We start from the raw sequence: 12,495 nt of genomic DNA on the forward strand, positions 1-12,495 counted from the left end.
ATTAGTGGAGAATGTGATTGATCCTTGCCGAAGCAATATAGAGTTCATAAATAACAATGTGTCACCTGCAGATACGTGAGTCTACAGACTACGAGAGTTATTAGCCCTTTTGTTACGTTCTTTTATCTTTGGACGCACGGTTAAAGCAGAGTTCTCTTACTTAGTGGCCTTAATGGTGCGATGTCAATGTGTCATTGTCATTAAATCAAGTGATCTTATGGATAGTAGATCGTGAAATCGTGAATTTTGGACTTGGTGGAATCACTTGTTATAACTAATTGAATGTAGCTCATGAAATTGTGCAGTTTGGACTCCGTAAAATTATTTATTATAGTTTGAAACGACAAAAAAAATTCAATAATTGTGCTAAGAAATTTAGCTGAAAAACTTATGTTAAGAAACAACCTCATTTCTTAGCATAATTATAATCTGAAAACACCCTCAACATTAATATTAGCTGAAAAACACCCTCAACGTTAATATTAGCCCTTCTAAAAACAACCTCATTTCTTGCTTCCTCTTAGCCACACATTAATATTAGCCCTTCCAAAGTTTCCATCCACCAAAGTTATACTAGCTTCCTCTTATTATAATTATGCTAAGAAATTTAGCCACACATTATTTTTAATGTCTAATTTAATTATAAAAGAAAGCTTGAATAAAAAGCTAAGAAAAGAAATTATAAAAAGCAAAAAGATGAAATAATGATTTAAGCATGTAAATAAAACTATCCTAAAACTCATTAGACAAGAAAATAAAATAACTAGTAATAATCATGAAAACTAAACAAAGCAAGACAAGACATGAATTAAAAATAAACCTAAACTAATTTCCTAAACATGCAATCCTAATTAAGCGAAAAAAAGAAAAGAAAAGAAATTAAATACTCACATGCATTGAAAAGGGTTGGCCCCTCTTGTAGACCAAAGAAAAATCTTTAAGACTTCATGAGAAAAAGAAATTAAAAAGCAGAAAAATATATTTATTTTTATTGTGAAACTAAAGTTTAACAATATTTGAAAGTCACAAAATAGCAATCTCCTATCCCTAAAAGAGGATTTACAAAAATTTTTATATCCATAACCTCACTCTCTACCGCTATATATGAATCAATCTTAACCCTTGGATCAAACATTCCCCCCCAAGTAAAATAGTTTTAGCCCTTAATCTGTTTTCTCGTCCGTTGACTGAATATCGATACCAGTATCAATACACTATTAATACCAATATCGATGCCACCATTGATACTCAGTTGCGTACTTTTTGCCATTTTCATTGAATTCCCTTGGACTTCTTGAGGTAGGCTTCTCTTGAGGCTTTAATTGAGGGTCTTTTGAGCTTCATTTGAGCTCTTTTTTTTTTTTTTTAATTTCTTACAAAATAAGATAAAAGCAATAATTACAATTTATTTGCATGAAATTTTATTTAAATAGGGTATAAACATGCAATAAAATATGTTAATCAATGGTTAAATGACTAAAAATGAAAAAAAAAGTATTATAGTTCAGCAAATAGTAAATTTTGGCCTCTAGAAAATTATTTACCAATTGGTGAAAATGATAAAAATTTGCCAAAAATCATGGGTTATAACTCATAAAATTATGAATTTTAGCCTTTGTCAAATTACTTGCTAACGGGTCGACTAAAAATGGCCAAAATTTTAGGGTTATAGCTCACGAAATTGTGAATTTTAGCATCCATGAAATTATTTGTGAACGGGTCAAAACGACTAAAATGACCAAAAATCGTGGGTTATACCTCATAAAATCTTGAATTTTGGCCTCATGAAATTACTTGTCAATGGGTTAAAACGATGTAAAAAATGTCAAAATTTGTGGATTATAGCTTCTAAATAGTGAATTTTAACCTCTACGAAATTATTTGCTAGTGTATCAAAATGACTAAAAAATAGCGAGAATCATGAAATTTGTCTTCCATGACATTATTCACAAATGGGTCAAAACAACTTTAAATGATAAAAAATTATGGGTTATAGCTCACAAAATCGTGAATTTGTGCTTGTGCGAAATTGTTTGTAAACAGGTTGAAATGTCTAAAAATGTATAAAAACGATGGGTTATAGCTCACGAAATTATAAATTTTGGACACCACAAAATTAATTAACAATAGGTTGAAACAACTAAAAATGGTAAAAAAAATCGTGGGTTATGACTCACAACATCGTGAACTTTGGCCTACGTGAATTATTTGTCAATAGGTCGAAACTAATAAAATAACAAAGAATCATTGGTTATAACTCATGAAATCATAAATTTTGGGCTCTGCGAAAGTATTTACCAATGTGCAAAAATAATTAGAGATGGCTAAAAATCGTGGGTATAGCTCATGAAATATTGAAATTTAGTCTCTGCGAAATTATTTACCAATAGTCAAAAACGACTAGAAATGACCAAAAATTATGAAATATAAATCATGAATTCATGAAGTTTGGACTCCATGATATTATTCGCCAATGGGTCAAAGCTTTGACTAAATGGACCAAAATCATGGGTATCGCTCATGGAATCGTGGGTAAAAATCATGGGATATATCTCATGAAAATGTGAATATAGGCCATTACAAAACTTTTGACAATGGGTCGAAACGACTAAAAATGGCCAAAAATCGTGAGTTGCTGCTTATGAAATCTTGAATGTCGCCTCTGCGAAATTACTTATCAACAGGTCGAAATGGCTTAAAAATATAAAAAAATTGTGGGTTATAACTCATAAAATTATGAATTTCTGCCATCTCGAAATTACTTGTCAATAGGTCAAAATGACTTTAAAAATGCCAAAAATCGTGAGTCATAGCTCATAAAATCGTGAATTTCAGCATCCATGAAATATTTGTCAATGTGTCGAAATGACTAAAAATTGTCAATGGTTCGAAACGACTAAAAGTGGCCAAGAATTATAGAATATAACTCATGAATTCATGAAGTTTGGACTCCATGATATTATTTGCCAATGAATCGAAGCTTTGACTAAAAATGGACCAAAATCAAGGGTATCACTCATGAAATCATGGTAAAAATTATGGGTTATAGCTCAGGAAAACGTGAATTTAGGTCATTGCAAAACTTTTGACAATGGATCGAAACAACTAAAAACGGCCAAAAATCGTGAGTTATTGCTCATGAAATCTTGAATTTTGGCCTCTACGAAATTTCTTGTCAACAGGTCAGAATGCTTAAAATATAAAAAATCTTGAGTTATTGCTCATGAAATCTTGAATTTTGGCCTCTGCGAAATTACTTGCCAACAGGTTGGAATGCTTAAAAATATAAAAAATCGCGGGTTATAACTCATAAAATTATGAATTTCTGCCACCCCGAATTTACTTGTCAATAGGTCGAAATGACTTAAAAATACTAAAAATCGTAAGTCATAGCTCATAAAATCATGAATTTTAGCATCTGTGAAATATTTACCTATGTGTCGAAGCGACTAAAAATAGCCAAAAATCTTGAGTTATATGCATGTAATCATGGATTTTAGACTCCATGAAATTATTTGACAATAGGTCAAATGACTAGAAATTAGCAAAAATCAAGAGATATAGCTCATGAAATCATGAAGTTTGGATTTCATAAATTTATTTGCTAATAATAAGTCAAAATGAGTAAAAATGGTCAAAAGTCATGAGTTATAGCTTAGAAAAATGTGAATTTTGGCCACCGCGAAATCTTTGGACAATGGAGCGGAACGACAAAAAATAGCCAAAAATCATGAGTTGTAGCTTGCGAATTCTTAAGTTTTGGACTGCGAAATAATTTGTCAATGGATCAAACTGACTCAAAATGGGAAAATATCATGAGTCAAAGCTCAAGAAATCGTGAATTTTGGCTTTCGCGAAATTATTTTTTAATGGGTCAAAATGGTTAGCCATGACAAAACATTATGGGATATAGCTCATCATGAATCTTAGACTCCACAAATTATTTGCTTATGGGTCAAAGTGACTAAAAATAATAAAAGATCATGGGTTATATAGCTCATGAAATCGTAAAGTTTGGACTCCACAAAATTATTTACTATTCATTTGAAACAACTAAAAATGGTCAATAATCATTGGCTATAACTCATGAAATTGTGAATTTTACCTCCAAGAAATTGTTTGCCAAAGAGTTAAAATAACTAAAAATGGCAAAACGTTGTTGGTTGTATCTCAAGAAAACATGAATTTTGACCACCGCGAAATAATTTGCCAATGGACAGGAATGAATAAAATTAGCCAAAAATAGCGGGTTATAGATCATGAAATCATGAATGTTTGTAGTGATAAAATAATTTGCCAATGGAATGAAACAGCTACAGATGGAAAAAATTATGTGTTATAGCTCAGAAATTACAAATTTTGGCCAACACAAAATTATTTGCAGTGGATCGAAATGACTAAAAATAGAAAAAAAATCGTAAATGTTTGACTTTGTAAAATTATTTGCCATTTGGTCTAAACTGCTAAAAATAGAAAATAATAATGAGTTATAGCTCATGAAATCGTGAATTTTAGCATCCATACAATTATTTTTTAATGGGTTGAATGACTGGAAATGGGTAAAAATCATGGGTTCTAGCTTATGAAATATTCAATTTTGGCCTTTGCAAAATTAGTTGCTAATAGGTCGAAAAGACTGATAATAGGAAAAAAAATCTTGCATATAGCTCATGAAATTGTGAATTTTAACATTCGTAAAATTATTTGTCATTGGTCTGAAATAACTAAAAATGGTAAAAAAAATCACGGGTTTTAGCTTATAAAATAGTTAATTTTCCCTTCACGAAATTGTTTGCCAAGGGGTCGAAACGAGTTAAAATGGCAAAAAATTGTGGGTTATAGCTTAAGAAATTGTGAATTTTAGAAAATTATTTAACGGGCTAAAATGACTAAAAATGGCTATAAATTATGGGTTGTAACTCTCGATATATTGAATTATTGTCTTCGTATACTAATTGTTGGCCTTCTTGTTTTGATGATGTTTAACAAACAATTTATTACTAATGTTGTTTGTCTAGTGTTTATGCATTCCTATGTTTTATAGACAAACAACGTTGTTGGAGGATGGTCGGAATAGAGCTTCAACGATCATATCCAAAGGAGGTTGGCGGAATGTCGGTGAAGCCTTGCTATTCAAAGTTCAAGATCCAAGTTCAAGCTTCATCCGCGAGATTACCAAGTCAAGCTTATTGAAGATCAAGATCATTGCTTGGGTAATTTAGTTTAGGAATTTATATTATGTGTGTTAGTACTTTAAGCTCAATCATATACACACATACACGTTTTGGTTTTTGTATATATATAGTTATATATATACATATATGTTTTGGTTTGATAGTTTTCAAGTTTTACTATGAAACAATTGAATATAATTAGAAAACATATTTTTGTTTCATACTCATATGCATATATATGATTTCATCAATATCAATTTTAGTTAGTTAAATGAAATCATGTTTTAGTGCATTATATGTGTATTTTGATAAAATACTACATTCATTGTTTATAGACTTCATAACAATAGTTTACATCTTTCTTCAAGTCTATAAAATCATTTTGTAAAGTTTCAAAAGTTGGTTTAGCCAAAATATCAAAATTCACATGTTTACATTTTCGTGTTTTGGACTATTTTGCAAAATGATGATATTTTTCATTTGGGAAGTCCTTTTTCGAAACCAGTCGTTGTAGCATGTTTATTATCATGTCTACAATCATTCCCCAAAGTTTTACATTTTTTGAAATTTGTTTGCTATTTTTAAACAGTGTTTCAAAATTAGATATACAGCTTTCAAAACTGTTTTTCAGGAGTATCAGTATTCGGTCGACCGCACCGGTCGACCGAACATTTTACAAATCCAGATACGCATAATTTTCAGCATCTGCCAAAAACTGTATATGTCATAAGTCGACTCTAAGTCGACTTATCAGAGAGCCGTTGCACAGTAACGGCTAGTTTTCTGTTTTGTTTGTTTTTGGGTTTTTGGTCATTTCCTTGGGGTTTTGGCTGATGTCTTGGGTTGTTATAAATACCCCATTGCATTTACCTCTCCCATCTAACAAGAACAATAAGAGAAAATAAAAACAAGTTTAAGAAAGTTTTAATCAAGGGTTTATGTTTGGTTTAAGTGTGTTTATAAGCTTTTAAGCATTTGAGTGTTTTGGTTTTGTGAATCACTTCCACAAGAGCTTGAGGAGATCATCTATTGGTGTTTGAGCATCCAACTCTTCTCCTTCCACTCTTGATCTATTGAGAAGTTTTCTAAACTCAATCTAGCTTCATATTTTATATTGTTTGATTATCTTTTTATTAAGCTAGTGTTCATATTGAGTTTAGTTGTTTTTATTATCTCTTTGTTCACACACAACCTATTGAGCTTATTGTATTTACATTCATAGTATAATTGGGTTGTGAGATTGTGTATCTTAGAGAGTGAGCTTACAATTCGTTCTCATCCATTGTAGAGAACAAACACTTTGTATTGAGCCTTAATTGTGAGGATACACTTTGTAATACACTCGATTCGTCCGATGACTCTCCTTGCCGGTTATCTCGCCATCTGGTTGAAGAAATGTGTGGTCCCGTATCAGTCTGGTGACGCTCTGCCACTGGAAGTGCTCTATCCTGCAGTTCAGCTTGCCTACAAGAAGGAACTTTCGCTTCTTCCGGTGATGGTTGCTAACATTCATCGAGGGCTTCGGCAGATTTCTGGTGCTTTTACACGGAGAGATGATGATAAACCGACTCAGATTCCTACCATTAAGGTAGAGCTCCCGTATATTTATTTGATGGCTTGGTTCGTTCTTCATCGTTCCGATGTGATGTCAATACCGAATGCCATAGATCAGTCTGTCCCCTTTCTACAGTTGCTTGAGAATGGTGAGTGGGAGGGCCGAGGATTCCCCGATATCAGGCGTCAGCTACAAGTCCACAAGTGCTGGGCATTCTCCACTTGCTTTCCACAGTTCTCCAGCCGGTACGGCGAGTGTTTGATTGATGAGGAGAAGCCGAGGGAGTATAGGACTTATCTGGATATGGGCTGCTTTAATTGGCTAGTGAACATTAGGCCGGGTTACCTGACTTTCCGGGTGGGGAATCAGTGCTTCATAGAGCCGTATCTACCTTGCCGATTCGCCCGCCAGTTCGGTTATGACCAGCTTTATGTTGGGAACCCGCGCCAGCAGCTTCGGGCTCATGGAGGTCTGGTGGACGGTCTTCGTGCATGGTTGTGGACCGTGACTGGTTGCACTGGAGCTAGGTTCAGTCTCCCAGGTACTGAGCGACAGTTGAACCTCACTTTCCTGAGCTGCAAGTGGTTGCTAGCAGCTAATAAGACTGTCCGTGTGAAGCCTATCGAAGAGTTGGTGGCCGAAGAAGCCTCTCAGCTTGATTCTCGTGTTATCCAGGACGGTGCTCGATCACAGAGGGCTCAGGGCAAGACCCGCCGACTTGATGCAGAAGGTCACAGGGCCTTTAGTTCTGCTGGAGAGGCCTCAGGCGGAGACCCTGAAGACTACGAGGCAGATTTGGAGCAAGGTTAGTCACCTATTTTTTCTTTTTCTCTGCATTTCCAAGTTGCTATTCCTGACCACTATTTGATATTTCAGGGACAGCGACCAATAGTGACGACGAATTCCGTCCTTTTACCCGGGCAAGACCTTCGATTGCTGTCCGTGCTGATAGGCGGAAAAGATTAGCCCACAAGCCGCATGCAAATTCACGAGCATCTGAGATGGACTTGGCTGATGAGGATCCTGTTAGTGACGGAGGTAACGTCTATTCTATAGATCATTTTCTTGATCGTTTAGAACTTCTGGCTCATGCTTTCCCATCCTATGCAGGATATCGTGAGGAAGGCGAGATGAGTCCCGATGATTGTGCATCTCCTGGTGAGCCTGACTCACCGCACCAGGTAGAAAAGCCTGCAGAGACCGCCCATGTTGGGGAGTCTGTCAATGAAGGACCCAGTTCGGTGATTCCAGGTACATCTTCAAGAGGTAACTTGTCTCTATTGGCCATAGTTTCCTTCCTCTTCCCTTATATCTTTTTATGTCAGATTTTTCGATTGATGACTTCGATGGGGAGGGCCTGCCTATGGACACTTCTATGTTCAGCTTCATGTATGACTCTCCTCAGATCGATGGCCAGCCGCCTCAGGATATGTTTCCTGAGTCTGTACTCCCTCAGACTCCCGGGAACGGTTATTTTGAAGGTGCGTGCCTCTTCTCAAGCTAACTATAGGACTAGCCAATTCCTTGACTAATGCAACTATAATATGATGTTTCTGTTTTGTGCCTAACAGGGGCTTTTGTTGAGGCTGACCCTGTTGAGCCGGCTGTACGACCAACTCCACCAGTCGATGCAGCTACAGTCCTTACATCTCCACCACCCCCAGTGACTCGAGGGGGAGGAGGTATAATTTAATTAACTGAGCAAAGCCATTCATTTCCTTATTGAGGCTTTTGACGAATTTCTCTTCTTTGTGTAGGGCTTCCTTCTCAGCTTCATGTCCTCGTTAAGGAGTTGTTATCGGGGAATGACCCTGAGAAGATCATCATCAGCGTAGAAGTCCGCTCTTATTTCTCCTCCCTGACTGCTATAATTGGCAAACTCCTCCACGACGGACTTTCTCTTCGCCAATTTAAGCCCTACCTCGATTCCAAGATAAATTTGATTAGGGACATAGGATGTCCGGATCTGGCGACGGCTATGGTTGATGACCTTGATCGCTTAGAGCGTGAGCTTCAGATGTTTCATGAGCTCCGGGATACAGGTGCCTCTTCATTCGTTGCTGCCGAGTTGGATGCTCGCTTACAGACATGGCGCAGTACTCGGATGGTTGCCGAGCTCGAGATTCAGGTGCAGCGGGGCCGAATAGATCGAGTTGAGGCTGACCTTGCCACTAGATCATCTTCACTTGAGGAGCTTGATTCTCAGATAGATCAGCTCCGACGAGAACTCCGTGAGAAGGAAGACGCGAAGATGCAAAATCAGCAAGCACATGCTGCTTTATCTGATGAGCTGCAGTCCTTAAAGCAGACACTGGCTGAGACAGAGGAGGTTGCTGTGAGGACTTTAGCCGCGAACGAAGAGTCTGTCAGAGCTGAGTTGCAGGAGGAGCTTAGGCGAGCTTATGATGAGAAGCTGTCTGAGTTTAGTCAGCAGGTCTTTAGTCATGGGCTTGATGTATGATTTTATTTGCTGAAAACCTTGACATTTGATTCTCTTTAATGGAACTGATTTATCTTTATCTTTATTATGATTCCTCACTTCGTTTGAAATGATTGACCATAATACTCATGGAATTTTTGGCAAACCCCCAGCCTTCAACGGGTTTGATTAGCCTTTACCGACTACCGTTTGAGTCGGGCTAGCATGCGGATTATCGGAATCCGTTCCGCATGTAACGTTGTGCTAAGGGAATGAACTCCCTTAGACTTCGTGCTATGATGTCGAATACATAGACTTCGCCATTGTTACGGGAATAGGCTACCCGGCGACACGTGTTAGGTGTTGACTTTAGGATTTTTGGCTAACCCCCAGCCTTCAACGGGTTTGATTAGCCTTTACCGACTACCGTTTGAGTCGGGCTAGCATGCGGATTGTCGGAATCCGTTCCGCATGTAACGTTATGCTAAGGGAATGAACTCCCTTAGACTTTGTGCTATGATATCGAATACATAGACTTCGCCATTATTACAAGAATAGGCTACCCGACAACACGTGTTAGGTGTTGACTCTATCCCTACTTAGGTTTCGGGATAAAATACCCCAGAATCGGACTCTGGTGTCTTTTTCTACGGCGAAAGACTAAACCGGCGACGCGTGTTAGGCGTCGGCATATCCTTTCTTAGGATTCAGGATGAAATTCCCCATGCGTGTAAGGCATGGATTTTGGTGTTATTAATAACGACCTGCCACAATGTTGAATATGTGGACGGGTGTTCTTTTTAACGGTTAAGAACTAACCGGCAGCGCGGGTTAAGCGCAGACTTATCCTTGCTTAGGTTTCAGGATAAAATACCCCAGAATCAGACTCTGGTGTCTTTTTGTGCGGAAAAAGACTAAACCGGCAGCGCGTGTTAGGCGCAGACTTATCCCTGCTTAGGATTCGGGATAAACTTCCTAGGATGAATCCTAAATTGACAAATTTTGGAAAGAGCGGTGCGGGAAAGGAAGAATTTTATATTCTATTTCCCGGTCTTCTTTTAGGGTGAAGGCGAACCCGACAGACAAGGAAGGAAGAATTTTATATTCTATTCCCTGATTCTGGAAAGGAAGAATTTTATATTCTATTTCCAGCGAAGAAGAAACTAGAAGTGGGGTGTCCACTCCGAGAATCTGGAAAATTTAGATAAACTTGCCTTTTATAGGATGGGTTATCTAAACTGAAAATGGGTTCTTCGTTTATCGAAGTGGAATTTTCAACTCCGGTTATAACCATGAACAAGGTTTAACCAAAGAGAAAAAGGGAAGGAGTTCTTTCGTTTATCGAAAAGGGACTCCGAACTGAAAGTGGACCTCTTGCTCATGGAGAGAATCAAGAGGGCCAGAAAAACATTTTTGGTGGACTCACTGTCAATTGAAATTGATCAGTGAGGGATTTTGGTGGTGACAATGATTTTGGGTTATCCTCTAGAATATTAAGTGTAATATTCTTCAAGGAACTTCCCGGTAAACGAGTTATCCTGAATGTACTAGGGATAGTACTTTTTCAGGAACTTCCCATTTATTGGCATTAATTGCCTGGCGCCCTCTTGAGTAATCAGGCGATATGCGCCGTTTGAATAGACTGTGTCTATTACAAACGGTCCTTCCCATTTGGGTTCGAATTTACCTTTCTTCTTGGAGGTGAGAATTATTGGTCGGCGAGCAGCGAGGACCAGATCTCCTTCCTTGAAGCTTCTCTGTCGGACTCTTTTGTTAAAAGCCCTTGACATCCTGGCTTGGTAAAACTCGATGTGTTGTTGAGCCTCCAAACGCTTTTCATCCAGCCTCTCGAGCTCTTCGAGACGCTTCTGATGTTGTTCCTCCGTCGTCATCTCCGTTGCGAGGGCGATCCGAAGGGACGGAATCTGAATTTCCAGCGGTAGCACAGCTTCACATCCGTATACCAGCGAATACGGGGTAGCTCCCGTAGGCGTGCGTATGGTGGTGCGATAAGCCCAGAGTGCTTCACCGAGTTTATCGTCCCAGTCTCGTTTATTGGTCTTCACGAGCTTTGACAAGATCTTGATGATCGTCTTGTTAAACGCCTCCGCTAATCCATTCGCGGCGGGGTAGTAAGCTGTCGACGAAACATCTTCGATTTTGAACTTGTCGCAGAATCTGACGAAGGCATTGCTTATGAACTGTGGACCGTTGTCATGAATGATCCTTCTTGGCACGCCGTGTCGGTAAATGACATGATGCTTGATGAAATTGATGACGTTGTTCGTCTTCACTTCTCTAAGCGGAATCGCTTCAGCCCACTTTGAGAAATAATCTGTGATCGCGAGGATGAACCGATCACCTTTGACTGAAGGGGGAAAAATAGGACCGACTATGTCCATGCCCCAAGTCTCGAACGGCCAAGACGTGGTTGACGTGTGCAACTGCTCTGGCGGTTGATGCATATAATTCGCATGTATCTGGCAAGCGTGGCATTCTCGTGCGTATTCGATTGCGTCACGAACCATCGTTGGCCAGAAATATCCCATCCTCCTGATGCGATCATACAGTTTAGGACCGGGCTGATGCGCACCACATTCTCCTTCGTGTGCTTCCTTAAGAACTTCCTTTGCTTCTCTGTTCGAAAGGCATCGGAGTAAAAGACCGTCGTACCCTCTACGGTATAATGTATGGGTTTCAGTATTATAGAAGAATCTTGGAGCTCTTCGGCGGATTGATTCCTTTTCTTTTACATCCTCTGGCAAGATACCATATTGGACGTAGTCGATGATAGGAAAACGCCAATCTCGGGACTCAGACCCAATTTGAGTTGAATTCACCTCTTTGGCGTTCACGTTTCTATCCTCTTCTTCTTCAATCTCCGTACTGTATATGGGTACGCAGAGTTGATGCGTCCGTACTGTGACTAACAGCTCAGCTTCGGGAGGCTGTGCCAGTGATACTGCTAGTGCCGCCAGTGCGTCTGCATAAGCGTTCTGGAGACGAGGGATGTATTCAATAAAGAATTCTTCGAAAGATTCTGCCATTTTGATGGCTTCCTGGTGGTACGGGATCAGGTCTTGATTCCTGACTTCATACTCACCGCGAACTTGGTTGACTATCAATTGCGAATCTCCAAAAGCTTCGAGATATTCGACCCCCAGCTCTTTGGCGAAACTGAGTCCAATGAGAAGCGCGTTGTATTCGGCAACATTATTGGAGCACGGACTAGTCAACGAATAAGCCCGAGGCATCACGTGCTTTCCAGGGGAGATTAAGACGACTCCAACTCCAGAGGAAACTGTAGGACATCCCGGGGTTATTACTCTATTAACTGCCCTTGAGGC

This window comes from Asparagus officinalis, unplaced genomic scaffold, assembly GCF_001876935.1.
Source record: "Asparagus officinalis unplaced genomic scaffold, Aspof.V1 AsparagusV1_Un488, whole genome shotgun sequence".
NCBI classification, from domain to species: Eukaryota; Viridiplantae; Streptophyta; class Magnoliopsida; order Asparagales; family Asparagaceae; genus Asparagus; species Asparagus officinalis.